This window comes from Melozone crissalis, unplaced genomic scaffold (assembly GCF_028551555.1).
Source record: "Melozone crissalis strain CALT ecotype California unplaced genomic scaffold, PUWL_Pcris_2 ptg000013l_1, whole genome shotgun sequence".
NCBI classification, from domain to species: domain Eukaryota; kingdom Metazoa; phylum Chordata; class Aves; order Passeriformes; family Passerellidae; genus Melozone; species Melozone crissalis.
The window spans coordinates 39,476,297-39,491,274 of NW_026535791.1; positions in this window are offsets into that span (position 1 = coordinate 39,476,297).

Consider the following 14,978-nt stretch of genomic DNA (forward strand, 5'->3'; position numbering starts at 1 on the left):
CCAGTCTGATTTTAAATGAATCAGCTGATACCATTTTTACAGCTCTCTAAAGAGAGTATTCCACTGTCAAATAAATACACTTGTGAGTCTCAGGCACAGAAGTTATTCAGACATTAGAGTTAAAATTAGAGACAAGGGAAAAATAAGCTGAATTAAATGTTATGCTCAGTTTTGGTTTGCCATCCAGATTTGATTAGAGTTAAGAAAACATAATGAATGTACATGCAAGATCTCCGCAGGATGCCTGGCAAGACCTAATTGAGGTTTTGGGGCTGAAGCAAGATGGTCCTATCAAAGAGTGTAAACTTTGAAAAACAGTGGATTTATATGTAGATATTTCTGAGAACATGCTCATATATTTATACATCCTTAGTCCCCAGAAACAAAGAGGAAGTCTGTGTGACAGTAGCTCATCTCTCCCAGAGAAGTCCAGAGACCTAATTTTTTTATCCCATGAGAAAAATAAAGGTGTGCCTTTCCCTTGGGTTAAGTAACACATAATCACTATGATATGAAATCAAATTGTAATTAAGGTTAATTGGTTCACAGCTTTAAGATAAATTCATTGCATACAGTAAATTCTAAGTTTCAGTTATTCCTTGCTGCCTTAACACTTGAAAGCCCAGGCCTTTTCCAGTACTTTATGCAAGTCCACTCAAGATGCTACACTTTTTTTCTGAAGAAGTGAGTCTCAAATTTGTGGCCCAGGGATATTTGCAGCAAAAGCAGAGTTCTTGAGCATCTCTCTCACCAGCTTGGGTAGGGAGTGTGCCTCAAAGGGTTCCCACTTGTGTGATTGTCAGTTTGTGGCAGCAAAGGAATAATCTGATCACAGCAGATGTGGCATTCACCCAGCTAGAGGATGTGAAGGATTGAGGTGATCAAGAAATCATGAGAAAACTTGTGGTTAAGCAAGCAGTGCCACACACCTGCCTCCTTAGGGACAGGAGGCTGGGCAGGAGGCTGTCATAGGGTGCAGACTTCCCAGCCTGTGTGCCTTGCCTGCGTGGAGTGCATAAGGGAAGGCTGAATCTTTCCAGCTGCTTCAGATAGGCTGGGCACTCTCAGCGCTTGCTGGGAGTGGCAATACTCGTGGCATCTCCCACACTAACAAGCTGCAAAGGAAAGATCCAAAGGAGGGAGAAGAGAGGCCACCAGAGACATTTCCCCCTGGCCGGGAGTAGGCAGGGCAATGCTATCCCACAGGTGGGGAGTGGAGAGAACCCCTCAGCTGAGAAGATACTCCAAAAAGAGGACCAGGGAGCCTCCACTAGAGCTCTCCCAGCTTTTTCTTGAAAACCTTCAAAGCCAGCCCAGGCTCAGCTGATGCTGCCTTCTCCTATCTGGATCCAGCCAGGAGCAGCCAGCTCAAATCCCACCCTGCTAGCTGTGGGTTCCCCCACAGCAACAGCCTCCTCTTACAGCCTAACCTAACAAAAAAGGCACAGTGAAAAATACAGCATCTTGAGGCTGTTTTCTCCCATTCTGGAGGAATCATCCATCAGCTCTTTGGACAATACAATAATTGCCTGCATCACAGCTGTAAGGCTGTAAGTCTGGCCCAAAATATCTGCTTATTTTGTCTTTAACATGTTTCTAGTTTGTCAGAGAAGACTGGTCTTACTCACAAGGGGGGAAAGCTATTTTTGTGCTGTTGCCAAGATACTACTGGCACTAGCAGATTGATCAGATAGCAGCTGTCAATAGCTGTGACAAACTAACACAATGATTCAAAGAAGGGAATTTGAATGATGTGTAACTGACATACCTCCCATGTGCAAATCTCCTGCTCCCATCTGGAAAGTTAGGTGAGCCAGTCCCATTCCTTCACAAAGCTCTCCATGACACTGAATGTCATGAGAGTTGTCTGGATCAGGGAACAACCCAGAGCTATCATTCACAAACACCATCCCAGATCTTGTACCTCATGCCCAGCATAGATTTCCATGGAAGTACACAACACCGTTTAATGGCCACTATAAAAATGGGTTTAAGGAACATTATACTGCTGCAGAGACTGATGGCACAAACAAATTAACATTGGAAAGTTCTGAGAGCATGAGTGCAGAAACACAGAAGGGTGAGTCACACCAAATGTAAACTACTTTCAGGTAAAGCTTAACAAACACAACTGAGAAACATTTCACAACAGCAAGATTCTTTACCTTTATTGCCAGCTCTTTAACAATAAAATCAAATAATGCCTTATGCTTTCTTCATAATTTCTTCTAGAATAGCAATTTTCAGTATAAAATGCTGCACTTTAAAATGTGTCCAATTTAAAAGGACATAGTTTGAAAAAGGAGTCTGGATTTGCTTGATCTTTGCACAAAAGCTGAAGAATGAGCATTGGACAAATAATGCAATTTACATTCAGTAATGAAAATGTTTTTAACAGAATGTGTACACAGTTTGCATTTATATGTCTGTAGCTTGGCATATACAGCATAAAGAAATAATTTACCAATGATACTAGCTGCTACATTAGGGATTCTGTGCCCACATAAAAATGTAAAATGTGTCTTCTGATTGTGAGCTGTATGCACTTAAAATGTAAAATCTCTGCCCAATAAAATTGCTTCAAAGTCACCTTGTAAAATGGAACGTACAAAATAACACTAAATGCTACATGGGTGGATTTTTAAACAGATTTTTTTTTCTCTCGGCATAATGAGTGTTATATTTTTAAAACACAATCACAAGAAATGGAGTTCTGTTTTTCTATGTGTATGTATATAAGCCTCTGTGTGTACATGTATATATGTATGCATGCATCCATAGACCCACAAATCTACAGAATCATGTAATAGATGACATTAAGGTCAGTATAATACTATTTCTGAAATTTGTATCTTTTGCCCCCCTATAAGGCTACAGACAATAGTAAACAAGATGTGATTCCAGTATCTTGTACTTTTCCAGTGTCAAGGGAAAGGATACAGTATAAGCAAAAGAGAATATAGAGTATTGGCTCACAAAGCACCACTGCAAAATGTGGTCAAATTAACAAGGATCCCGCATGTCTCTGGGATGACAGTGACATTTGAATCAAGTACTGCAGCTGAGAAACATCCTTCCACCAAGGGGAGATTCCCTTAGACAAATCTAGATTTGGAAGGTTCTGAATTTTCCAAAGTTCAAAACTCTTCAGCTGCTTCTTCTATATGTTTTTGGATAATCAAAATGTCTGCATCTATTTCCACATCACTCCTAAAAGACAGGCCAGAATTCTTAGGTAACAATTTAAATATTTGATTAATGCAGAGATTTCCTTTAGGATGACTTTTCAGCTAAATCATCTCTTCTACCTAATAAAACTAGGGTAAACATATGCTATTATACTGGTTTTACATGGCAAGGTTTCGGAAGCTGGGGTGGGAACTGCACGGGTAGCTCCAGTGAGAAGGCATTAGGAGCTGCCTCCATGGCCAACAGGGTTAGTTCCAACTTTCTCCAGGATGGACTTGCCACTTGGCCACAGGTGAGGCCACTGGCAGCACCTTTGCCATAACATATCTCAGAAAGGGCAGAAATCGCTGCAGAGCAGCTGGGAGAGAGGAATGACAAAACGTGAGTGAAACAGCCCTGCAGACACAGAGCTTGGTGCAGGAGGAAAGGGAGGACGCGCTCCAGGTGCCAGGGCAGATTCCCCTGCAGGCACTGGTGCAGACCACGGTGAATCAGGCTGCCCCCCTGCCCCCCTGCCATCCAGAGATCCACCTGCAGCTCATGAAGGACCCCACACCAGAACAGCTGAATGTTTCCTGAAGGAAGATACCCCCTGTGGAGACCCCGCTCAGGAGAAGGCTAATGGCAGGAACTGGGTCCAGTGAAGAAAAGCCCACACAGGGACAGCTTTTCTGGCAGAACCTGTCATCCAATGGAAGACTCACACTGGAGCAGTGCATCCCTGTAGGACTGTCACCTGTGGAAAGGATTCACACCTGAGCAGGTCTTGAAGGCCTGTATCCCATGAGGAAACCCCATGCTGAGAAAGGGCAGGTATTTTTAATTTTGTCCTTATCTCTCACTGTCCTAGTCTGTTACAATTATTTGGCAATCAATTAAATTATTTCCCCAAGCTGAGTTTGTTTTGCCTGTGATTGAAATGAGTAAGTGATTTCCCTGTGATTTCCCTATCTCAAGCCTCAAGTTTTTCATCATATTTCCTGTCCTCTCCTACTGAGAAAGGGGAGTGATAGAATGGGTTGGTAGACACATGGCAGCCAGTCAAGGTCATCCCACTGCAAATATTAAAGCTATCAAAATTTCATAAAATTCAAAATACATGCACAAAAATTGTACCTATTTTATACTGCAGGTGAAACAACAAACAACTACTGAATTATAGGATTCCTGGAGGGTTTTTGCTTTACTGCTCTGCTCAAATGTGTAGCAAAATACTGTAAGGGAATCTCTACTGAAATAAACATCTAACACAGTGGAAAATTTACACTTGGATCAATTCCTAAGCAAATAGGAAACTTCTAATGGTGTCTCCTCAGAGAGTTTTTCAAACAGTTGGGAACAAAAAAAAAAAAAAAAAAAAAAAAAAAAAAAAAAAAAAAAAAGTAGACAACCATCATATCAGAAACGACAGATTTGCTCTCCTAGCACTCATCCTGAAAAACAATTATTTTTGCATTTAGTTTTGAACATGAAAAATATGTGATTGTTTATCATCTTAAGTTAACCATAAACTTGGGTTTAGAAAGTTATTTAGCAGCAAACTCTAGTTCTTGACATCTTATTACTTCTTTTTGACAAGTAACAAGAACAAGCATAATTATGAAAATAGAGCATCACAGAACAAACTTGAATGTTATTTCTTAAAAACTGAATGCAGATGAATAAAACCAGAAGTCTTTATTTGTGTTATCTTGTATTGGGCTTTTTTAATATAGCATTCATTTTTAAAACAAGATATTATCTCAGCAGAGGGTGTTTCTGAGGAAATAAGGAACAGCCAAAAGATTCTGAAATGGAAAATAATCTCCAATACATTTTCTCAAGTCTTTGCGGTATCCTTTGCTCATAACTATGCCAGCATAGAAATTCTGGAAGACACTTGGATGAAAATAAAGGAGACAGGTAGGACAAAAGACTTCAGAGTGAAGTCATAAAACTGAACAGAAGTAAATGCCTTGGTTTTATGGAGGAGTTTAGAATTGGACATTCCAAACTTCTGATTCAGGCTCACATGTTTCAGGTGTGCCAGACACCACACTTGCCTTCAGTTTCACACTGGGAAAATGTAACAATAATATTTACTCAACTTCTATGGCTGTCAGAAGGAAATGCCATGTATTCAGCCTGAAGAACCAAAGGAAAGTGTCATATTTTTCAGCTTTTAATACCACCCCATAGAGAGAGTTAGGGTTCAGGTAGACAGGGAATTTTAGAAGCCTAAGCAACATGGGAAGAACAACTTCAAAAACTCTTGGGGAAGAACAGAAAACAGAAGTAACGTTGTAACCTAAATGCATACAATAAGTCTCTCTGAACATGTGGATAAGTGTACTTGAATATTAGGCTTAAACTTTGCAGAAAGAAACTGGCAAGAAGGAAAAACTTAATTTAGAAAGCATTGTAAAGGCTCTGGCCAGCAAATACAGGAACACTAGAACTACCGAAAGAAAGAGAAGGAGAAGAAGTGCCATTCTGAAAGGATCTATAGCCAGGTCTTGTCCCTGTGAGTAAAGTGGGTACTCAGCCTTCTCTGACAAAAAGCCTTGCAGCTGGACCTCTCATATCTAAGTGTCTTCATTAGTGTACTGCTCTGTAATCTCTTTTCTCACTGCACTGTATGACTCTGAGCATACCCCAAACCCCTCAGACTCACATCAAAACCACAGCCTTTGCTATGATAAACTCAGCTTTTAACCATTGTGATAAAAACCCTAAAAACACCATATACACTAGGGAACGAGGTCTCTGCACAAAGAGTCATAGAATTACCTGAACTTCCCTTTGCAATTATTTTCTTCCTATCCTGTTGTTTCTTCCACCTGTGGTTTTAGCCCTTAATTGTTGTGCCCAACCTGTCACTCAAGCAAAAACCCTCTGAGCAAAGAATATACCCCTCTATGGTCCTAGCATATTTTGGATGATGCCACAATATAAACAGTAAACAAATAGTGATATCCATATCTATTATCATATGCTTTTGCAAGCTGGGTGCTTGCATGGTGGTGTTTGGCTGAATCACATTAATTGAACTCAATGTTTTCACAAGCAGAGGTAGTTAGTGCTCTTGCCAAAATACCTTAGCCTTTGATGCTGCTGTAATATTCTCTAACCTTGTTCTTGTATCACACCCTATGATGTCTTCTTGTTTTGAAGGGTGAGGGTTTATTTCCATTGAAACGAGCCATCCTCTGACGTTAATAGAGTGAAGTTTGGGATAACAAAAAAGAAATTGCCTAATGGTAGCCGGAGAATAAAAAAAAAATTAGAGACTTATGAATGACATCTTCCTACAGAAGAGGAAAAGATAAAGACCTGAAATAATAATAACACTCAAATGACTATTCATTAATTGCCCTGTCAGCAGTTTAAGACTTTCCAAGTCTTTCCATCAACAGATGGATAATTACACTGCTTGTTTTCCTCCATACACACTTTGAAGTTCTGTTTAATTCCCTGTGTATTCTTTAGCATGCATACATAACTTGCATAGGTGTGAGACTGATTTTATTCCTCAGACCGTCCACTGAGGAAATCAGTCATATGTATTGCCAATTCCTGTAAAAAACTGTGTTTGTGTGTTACCAAATCATTAGCATAGACCTCACAGATGGACTGTGCAGTTGTACCCAGGAGCCAGCTGTTCTCACCTGATAGGGGAGAATATACACAATGGCACAGATAGTGATAGATCACCCACAGGCTGATATTAGCTAAGAAGATGATGTGGAGAATTTTAGAGGAAACAACATCTTTTCATTATAGTTCCCGGAGAGATACAATCTCTGGGCCATGTCCATTGCCTCATCCACTATGCTGCAGCTGCACATCTTCCCTGCTCAATTCACAACAGAAGTTTACCAAGCTTCATATAGATGTGAGCTGGATTCTTGAACTAGTAAAACAAACATTTACAAACACTTCAGAAGAGAGGTCATATCATGTGCAATGTAAATAATACATAAGTAAACTTTGGTTATTGATCAAAACTATGTATGAGGGATGTTGAGGAAGGTTATTGTTTTCTCATGTTCTTGAAGCAGGTATCAAAGCAGCCAGAATCCTGGTTTTCTTTCAAGGATTTTTAAACACATTAAGGAATAGATAACAGGAACTGCTCATTTAAGAGTGTAGTAGTTTTTAATATTAGAACATATTACATGAACATGTCCTGGTCCCCAAAAGGGATAAAGAAATCTGATTTCAGTTGGAGTCAAATGCCTCTTTTTGACTTATGGATTTTAAGAGGTTTAGGTATGGCTTTAGACATTTTTTTCTAATTTTAATTTTCAGCTTTTATGCATGGAATGTAAATCAAAGGATTAGATTTCAAGAAAAGAAACTATTTAGAGCACTTATTTAGCAGGAAAGTAATTAATTATCTACTTTATAATCTCTCAGTTATCTCAGTGATATGTGTCATAGGAATCAAAATGGTCTTTTCCCAGTCATGGATCTGTGTAAGGACCATAATGGTCCTAGATAACATTCAGGTTATCACACGAGTCTCACCCTAAACTTTTTAGGTTTCAAAGTCAAAACAAACAATGAACAGAGAAGACAGTGGGGCCTGGTAAAGGACCTGACATAGGTTTTTAGCCCTTCAATTCTGACATATTAAAGACAATAAAATGGAAGGGTATTGTTTCCTCTTGATTTAGTGGATCTAGAAATACATTTTTTTAAAAATCAGCTTTAATCATTATAGGTGTATGGTCTCTTCCAACCTTGAGGATTCCGTGATCCTGTGATAATATCTTCCTAAGACTTCTCTAAGATCAAAAGCCCCACTTTTCCCTCACAGAAGAGATGGATGGTTCAGTCCCTCAGTCATCTTCATCTCTCTCCACTGGACTCTGCCCAGTATAGGCATTTTTTTTGCACTGATGAGCCCAGAACTGGACACTGTATTCCAGCTGTGGCTTCACCAGTGCTGGATAAGGTGAGGGACCACCTCACCTTATTCATATCGACCTAGTGAGAGTGGACTGTTTAATGCAGCCTATTAGAACACTCGCCTTTGCCACAAGGTCACATTATTGGCTTATGTTTAACTGGTGACCACAACCACCAAGGCCTTTTTGTGCCAAGCTTCTTTCCAGCTATTTGGCCCCAGTAAGTGGAGCTGTTCCTTCCCAGGTGCAGGACAAGCACTTCTCTTTGTTGAGAAACCTTCATAAGTTTTCTGTTAGCCTATTTCTCCAGCCTTTCAAGGTCCCTTTGAACAGCACCACAGCTGCCCACAACCACCCCATACGTTCACTGTGGCACAAGCAGTTTCTCTTTATATGGTACAAACCCACTATTTGTTAAACACTGTGAGAAAACGCCACTACCAAAATTTCTAGCCAATAAATGGAACAAAAAGTTAAGTAGGAATCTAGTTCATCAAAGAAAGATTCTTTTTCACGTCAGTAAATCACATTATCTCTGAACTCCTATTATCAATCAAGAAAAGCAGCAATGTTTCACGGTAAGGCAATTTAGTAGGAATTTATGAATGTTGGGAAGTGGCAAATTAGAATAGATACTATCTTGTTCAGCCTGACTAGTTATACTGCCAGCTAAATATGACTATATTAATTATGGGTATTTTACTTTTTTTTATCATAGTGTTTCATGCCTTTATGCAACATAAACTCTAGTAATGGATTAAATGCAGCCTTGAAACCATGACTGCACAGGGTCTCATCTTGCCTCTTAACATAAGAAGCATGCTATCAACTCAATGAAAAGACCTTAACTCAATGAAAAGACCTCCCTTAACGTGGGAGGTTAATTTGGAATTTATGATTGACTTCTTCTGTTGATGCCCATATTCTCAATTCTGAAGTGTGTAATTTGGAATAAAGACCCTTATTTTAAAGCTATAGGATGTGATTCATTTCATTTAGCTTCAGACATCTACAGCTGAGATGTTTATAATCAAAAGAGTCATCTTTACAGTTAAATAGGAAGACAGAGACGCCCAGCGGATGTGATTTATATGCCCTAATTTAGATTTCTACCTTTAGAATAAGATGAATCATATACCAGAAATCAAATTGATTATTAAAGGAAGTCTAAATAAATGATTCAGTGTGAATATCTGAAGTTCTGCAGGGTTAACCTGCTCAAGAGGTCAAAAGCAGTTAATTTGCAATCACTGTTTTATATCACAGCTCAGCCTGAATTAATTTTCCAAGTAGATCAGACTTAAATGAACCAGTGCCAGCTGCTGTATTATTGCTTCCACTTTCTATTACCTTGGTTTCTCCAAAAATTTCACATGTAAGTGCTGACTAATACTAATCCTACCAAACATCTGATGAGATCATTATCTTTCATGGTAACAGTTGCAATATTTCCACATACTGCACGTAGTCTTCTGCCTCCACGTCATCCCAGACCATGCTTGTCTCTCACAAAGAGCACAGCCTTCAGTGAGCAGGTTTTCCTGAGCAGAGTTCATACTATTTTTTAGCTAGCCTAGATGAAAACTGGTCATTTTCCAGAAAATGTTTGCAAACTATGTATTCACAGAAATCATTCTCTGATGCATAACCTTATTCCTTCGTTTTCCATTACAGTTTATCTCACAGCTTGTCCCACTGATACTATATTGAACACTAAAGGTGATAAACACTAACTATACTTCATGCTTGGTTTCTTTAGCGTAAGCACAATTTGCAGTATTTTACTGAATAGTGAAAAGGAAGCTTATCGCAGAGCTCCTTACACACAGATACCCAAAAACTGCTTTGTGTACTGAAAGCCTGTGATGGGAAGGAAGATACAAAGTCCAGACCACTGAACAGTCTATTTCAGGTAATTCAGCAAGCCAGAAGCTTGCATGGAGGAGAGGACATTTCAGGCACCACCGGGAACTCGTGCATGCAGAATTTTGAAGATTACCAGGGAGACAGCTGAATAGAGCCAATATCCAGTGTGGTTTGCCTCGGGGTCATGAGGGGAACTCCTCCAGTCTGACTCATGGCAGGATTGCATTCCAGAAGCAAGATTTTTCTATTGGGTGGTACTTTCAGGAGCGATGACTATTCAAAATGATTTGCTAATAAACTCTGTGTCTTTTCTTGTGAAACAAGAAGAAGCCATGCACGTAGCTGTAAGATATTGCTGTAAGGATCATAGCCTAACAGATTAGAGGGCTATTTCCCTGCTGATGGAGCCTCCCAATCTCTGAACACTAAAGTCAATAATATCAACTTGGTACATCTTGATTTTTGAAGAAGGCTGCTACGAAAAAGATTCTTTTATCCCTGAATCACTTCATCTGTCAGACTGAGGTTTCACTGGTGAAATGTAAGTTAAATCAGACAAGCCTTGGTGATGTTCCATTCTGTGCCCTGTTAGCTAGTAAATTTGTAATTTAAAGGAGAAAGCACAAAGTAGAATTTTTATATTTCTCCAAAGTCAGTGTACAAAAAAAAGGCAAATTTTAGCTCATTATATACTTCTGTTCTTTCTCCTGAAAACAACAAAACTATCACACATTTACTTACAAAAATGAATAGCAAATAGATTTTAACTCCATAACTTCATTCTTCTATTGAATCCTGAGAAAGCAATTTCAAAAGACTGTCTGTCATTCAGGCTTTTGAATATTTTAAGTCAAACCATTCCTAAGCTCTTCTTGGCTGTTTTTCTGCTAAAGCAATAGCTACATAGAACTATGTATAATGTAACCACACTGGAAATGAGAGGTAGGGGTTAAAGAGGGGCTAAACACATGAAATACTGACTTGTTTTGAATTTAGGGGTAGAGCTAAAATATCAGCAAAATTTTCATTAAGACTGAGCAATTATAACTTCCCTCACATTCATAGAAAAGGTTGTGCATCACTTGTCTTCTGCTGTACAGGACTGGGGTTATCAAACTCTGGCAAAGTAAGGTTTTAGGGTCTATTTGATTCAGACATGAAAATTTTTTTATGTACATACTATGGAAAAAATTTTTAGTTTTGCTAAATAGAAAGTAAATCCTGATATTGGATATTTTGATTAACAAAGATGGGATGAGTTTGATAGTGCTTCAGTTTTGAAAAATTACTTTTTCCATGGTACTGTCCAGATTCAGTCCACAAATTTCAGTCATGATCTTGTTAATGAGAGTGATGGAATTGTCATGTGAGACTGCTTTTTGTAAAATATTAGTCACTCTACTTAATGATCAAAAAAAGATGTAAAAAATAGTCAAAGGCAATAAAAATAAAATAATTTTTTTCAATATTGCACCATAAATCTTACCACAGAAGAGACCTTCAAACACTTACAATGTGGAAGACTGGCATCCAATATCATCGAAAGATACAACAGATAATGCAAATTAAGCTTTTTATTTCACGGTTTAATCTCATATTGAATTATTAGAAATGAGACCAAAATGTACATAAAAATAGATTATAATGCATTTCTCTACTGTGACTTCTCATGCTCCCATGAATTCAGGCACTTTTTTTGCCTGGGTCTGAGACTCCAGAGTGATTCTTGTAACAAACACAACCTTTTACTGTATTCTTGCTTAAAAGACAGTGCTTGTGATTTCCACATGGATCACAGATTAAATGCTGGGGTGTTTTCCTAAAATTTAGCTTCTGAAGCTTAGAAACTGCCTAGAAATCTCAGGCATACAGCTAAGAGGTCTGAAATTTTGGTGCAAAGAGGTTTTTCAAACCCACAGCTTTCCCACCTTTGCAGTACACAAAGTGGTCCATGAGGAGCAATAGATTTGGGTCTGTGCTGGTAATTCACACCCTGTTTTTCTGGTTTCTTGGTCTCCCTATTCATTCTGAAGGCTCTCTGTCTCCCCATTCAATAAACACTCAGGTGCTTTGACTGCCAGGTTGCTGAGAGCAAATCTCCCTGGTTGACTGCTCTTCTGGATTATTTGTTACCTGAGCACTCAGCTTTCTTCAGTGGCAAGCCTTGAAACTGAAATGGCAGAGGAGGGGCTGATGCTATTAAATGCAAGAGAAAAGGCACATATAGAGGTCTAGCTCCAAAATTCTCTGTCAGGGAAAGAAGCCATACAGTGATGAAGGCAATCAGGCAAGCTGGCAGAAAGCCAGGGTGCTTTTTCCCCATCAGAAATCTGCCGAGTTTTGACAAATGTTTTTTTGACACCAACACGTTTCGATTCAGTGAATCTGAACTTCCTGACTTAAAAACACGTCCCACCAGAAAATGTCCAATCATTTCTGGAAGAGAGATAGCAATTTAACTTATTAATAGAATTTAAGCTTTGTGAACTTAATCTTAAAACCAAGCCACTGTTCTATAAAAATTAAATATTTATGAGTCATAACAGTTTTGCTTAGTTTTCTTTCTCAGGGAAGGGGAACTGAACTCAACAGTGCTGTTCTGATTCATTGCCCAGCAGTACTGTGAATTCCCCTCAACAGTAAGTATAACCCTCAAAGATGCATTACTATCTGAAGTTTTCTTATCTGTTGGAGAACCATGAAAATAGTTTCACATGTGTTATGCATCTTGCACTTCGTAAATGTTCATGACAGTCTTTTCTCATTTAGCAGGATTTCTGCTTTTCCAGTTTGTTTAGGGTTTTGGTTTTTTGTGGTTTTTCAGTCGGTTTGTTTGGGGTTTTTTGGGGAGAGGGGGTTGGGTTAGGATTTTCATTTGTTTGTTTTCATGGTATTAATGCCTGCAGCATTTTCTCCAGATTCATGACAGAGGGAATTTTTGAGGAAAGAAGCCTTTTGGGGGATAAGAGAAAGATATTTTTAGAGGTTGTACATGCATATTTTGGTTTTATTGATGAAAGAGAACACCAGAAGAATCCACCGGAAACGTTTGCTATCAGCTTTCACACTGTTGCCACGCTTGTATTTACACTGGGACCTGAAGCTATACAAACCACTTCAGGCTGTGATCTCTGATGACAAAGGCTAAATAGGATCAGAGCTACCCAGTGTTTAGCTGAAGGAAGTCCGAGGACAAACCCAGGCAGCAGGGAGTGGGATGGAGGAGGCATCTTTGCCTCAGAGTGGAGCCTGTTGCTGCCAGGGGCAGCATGTATCGACAGCCCTAGGCCAAACTCTCCTGCACACCTAAGCCCCACTCAGCACAGAAGCAGAAGATCTAAGATGGAAACATTCCTAGATGAAGCTGTACAAACAGTCTGTGCTCCCAATTGGTTTTGTTATTCCATCTATCTGCTTTTCTACCTTTTGTAAAACTAGTCCCTCATGCCTGATCCAAAGCTCCTGTGATCTATGCATATCCTCTGTTTTCTGTTGGGATATTTTTATAATTACATTTGCCAGTGTCTAAGGTGAGCAAATTCTTTTGAATACAGAGCACAGCCATTCCACTCTGCATGGATTTCGTTTTCCTTCACTGCTACTCAATACTGAGAAATCTGATACAGCCCCACAGGTTTAAGTACAATCCAAATTAAACTTGATCATATCTCACAAGCTCTTCATTATTCCTGAAGAAATCTCTCATGTACCAATAGAGCAGCTGTTCTAATCACATTTTAATGCCTTTTGCGGATGTTTTTGTGAAACCTTTCCCCTGCTATTTTTTACTCACTATCCTGCATTACAGCTGTTGACCTCTGAGCATATGAGCAGTTTGAGACACTATACATATGGGACATTTTTTTCATTTTTTAATTAGTTTTACACAATCAAAAAATTTGCCCTTATCAAGAACACTTGTGTATTTGGTATCATCCAGTATGAAGGAAAACTTTGAAATGATTATTCAAATCCTTGTAGCTCCTTCTTCATTCTGAGGATCTTATTCTATATTAACAATTTTATCACATTTTTCTTGAGCCATCATCTTCATCTACTAAGCCATCAGCAAATATCAGCTTTCCCCATTTTTACACTGTTCGCATCTGCATTGTATAGGTGGCTCACAATCCTGTGAAATAATCAGAATTTTCTTTATAAATTAGCAAATAATTTGCAATTCATTGTAAAAATACTTTTATTAATCCCATAATATCCCACCATGCACTTTGTAAGCTATTAAATGCATATTATCACTTCATTCATTAAGGGCATGCACTACTTCAGTTGTTTGTGATTCCTCTGAACTTTGTGTCATGGACAAATTTCATTAGTACTCTCTCATGAGTTAAGGTAATTGAGAATGCTGATCCTCTGGTTCGTCCTGGAGGAATGTCCCTCCCATCTTAGACCTTCCACTTCATCAATGCCTGTTGTCACTACCTCTATAGTAAGATCCATACTTACAGTTAATTTACAGATTTCGTCCTCTCCATCTTCTGCAAGTGGGATTTCATTAAAAATTCTACCAAAGTCTTTCAGCAAACCCATCTAAATTAAACCATCTGCCTCTGGACCAGACGATGCTAGAAGTCCTTTCCATCCATAACTGTTTCCATGGTTCTTTATATAGATTGGCAAGATCTCTTTTACTTCTCCCCTCTAAAAGAAAAAAAAAAGAAGTTATTTAGTACACCAAGTTAGCTTAACATGGCCTGTTTTGCTAAAAAATTTCAATTTATTCTATTTACCTCCATGTCTTGCCTTGAAAATCCAACAAATATCCTGGTACATATGCTGTGATTGTTGTTTATCTGTGTTATGCTACCCCACAGACTAAGTTTGAGTTAAATACACTTCTTCCTTTGGGGGTGAATAGGGTTGAATTTAGTTGAAAACTAAAGAAGCAAGTTAAGTGACTAAAATATTTTTTGGTATCCAAATCATGGAAATACTTTTACTTAATGATCATTCATATTTATTAGTTTCATCTATCTTATTTTTATTAATCTGTGTTGTGTTTTTTGTTTT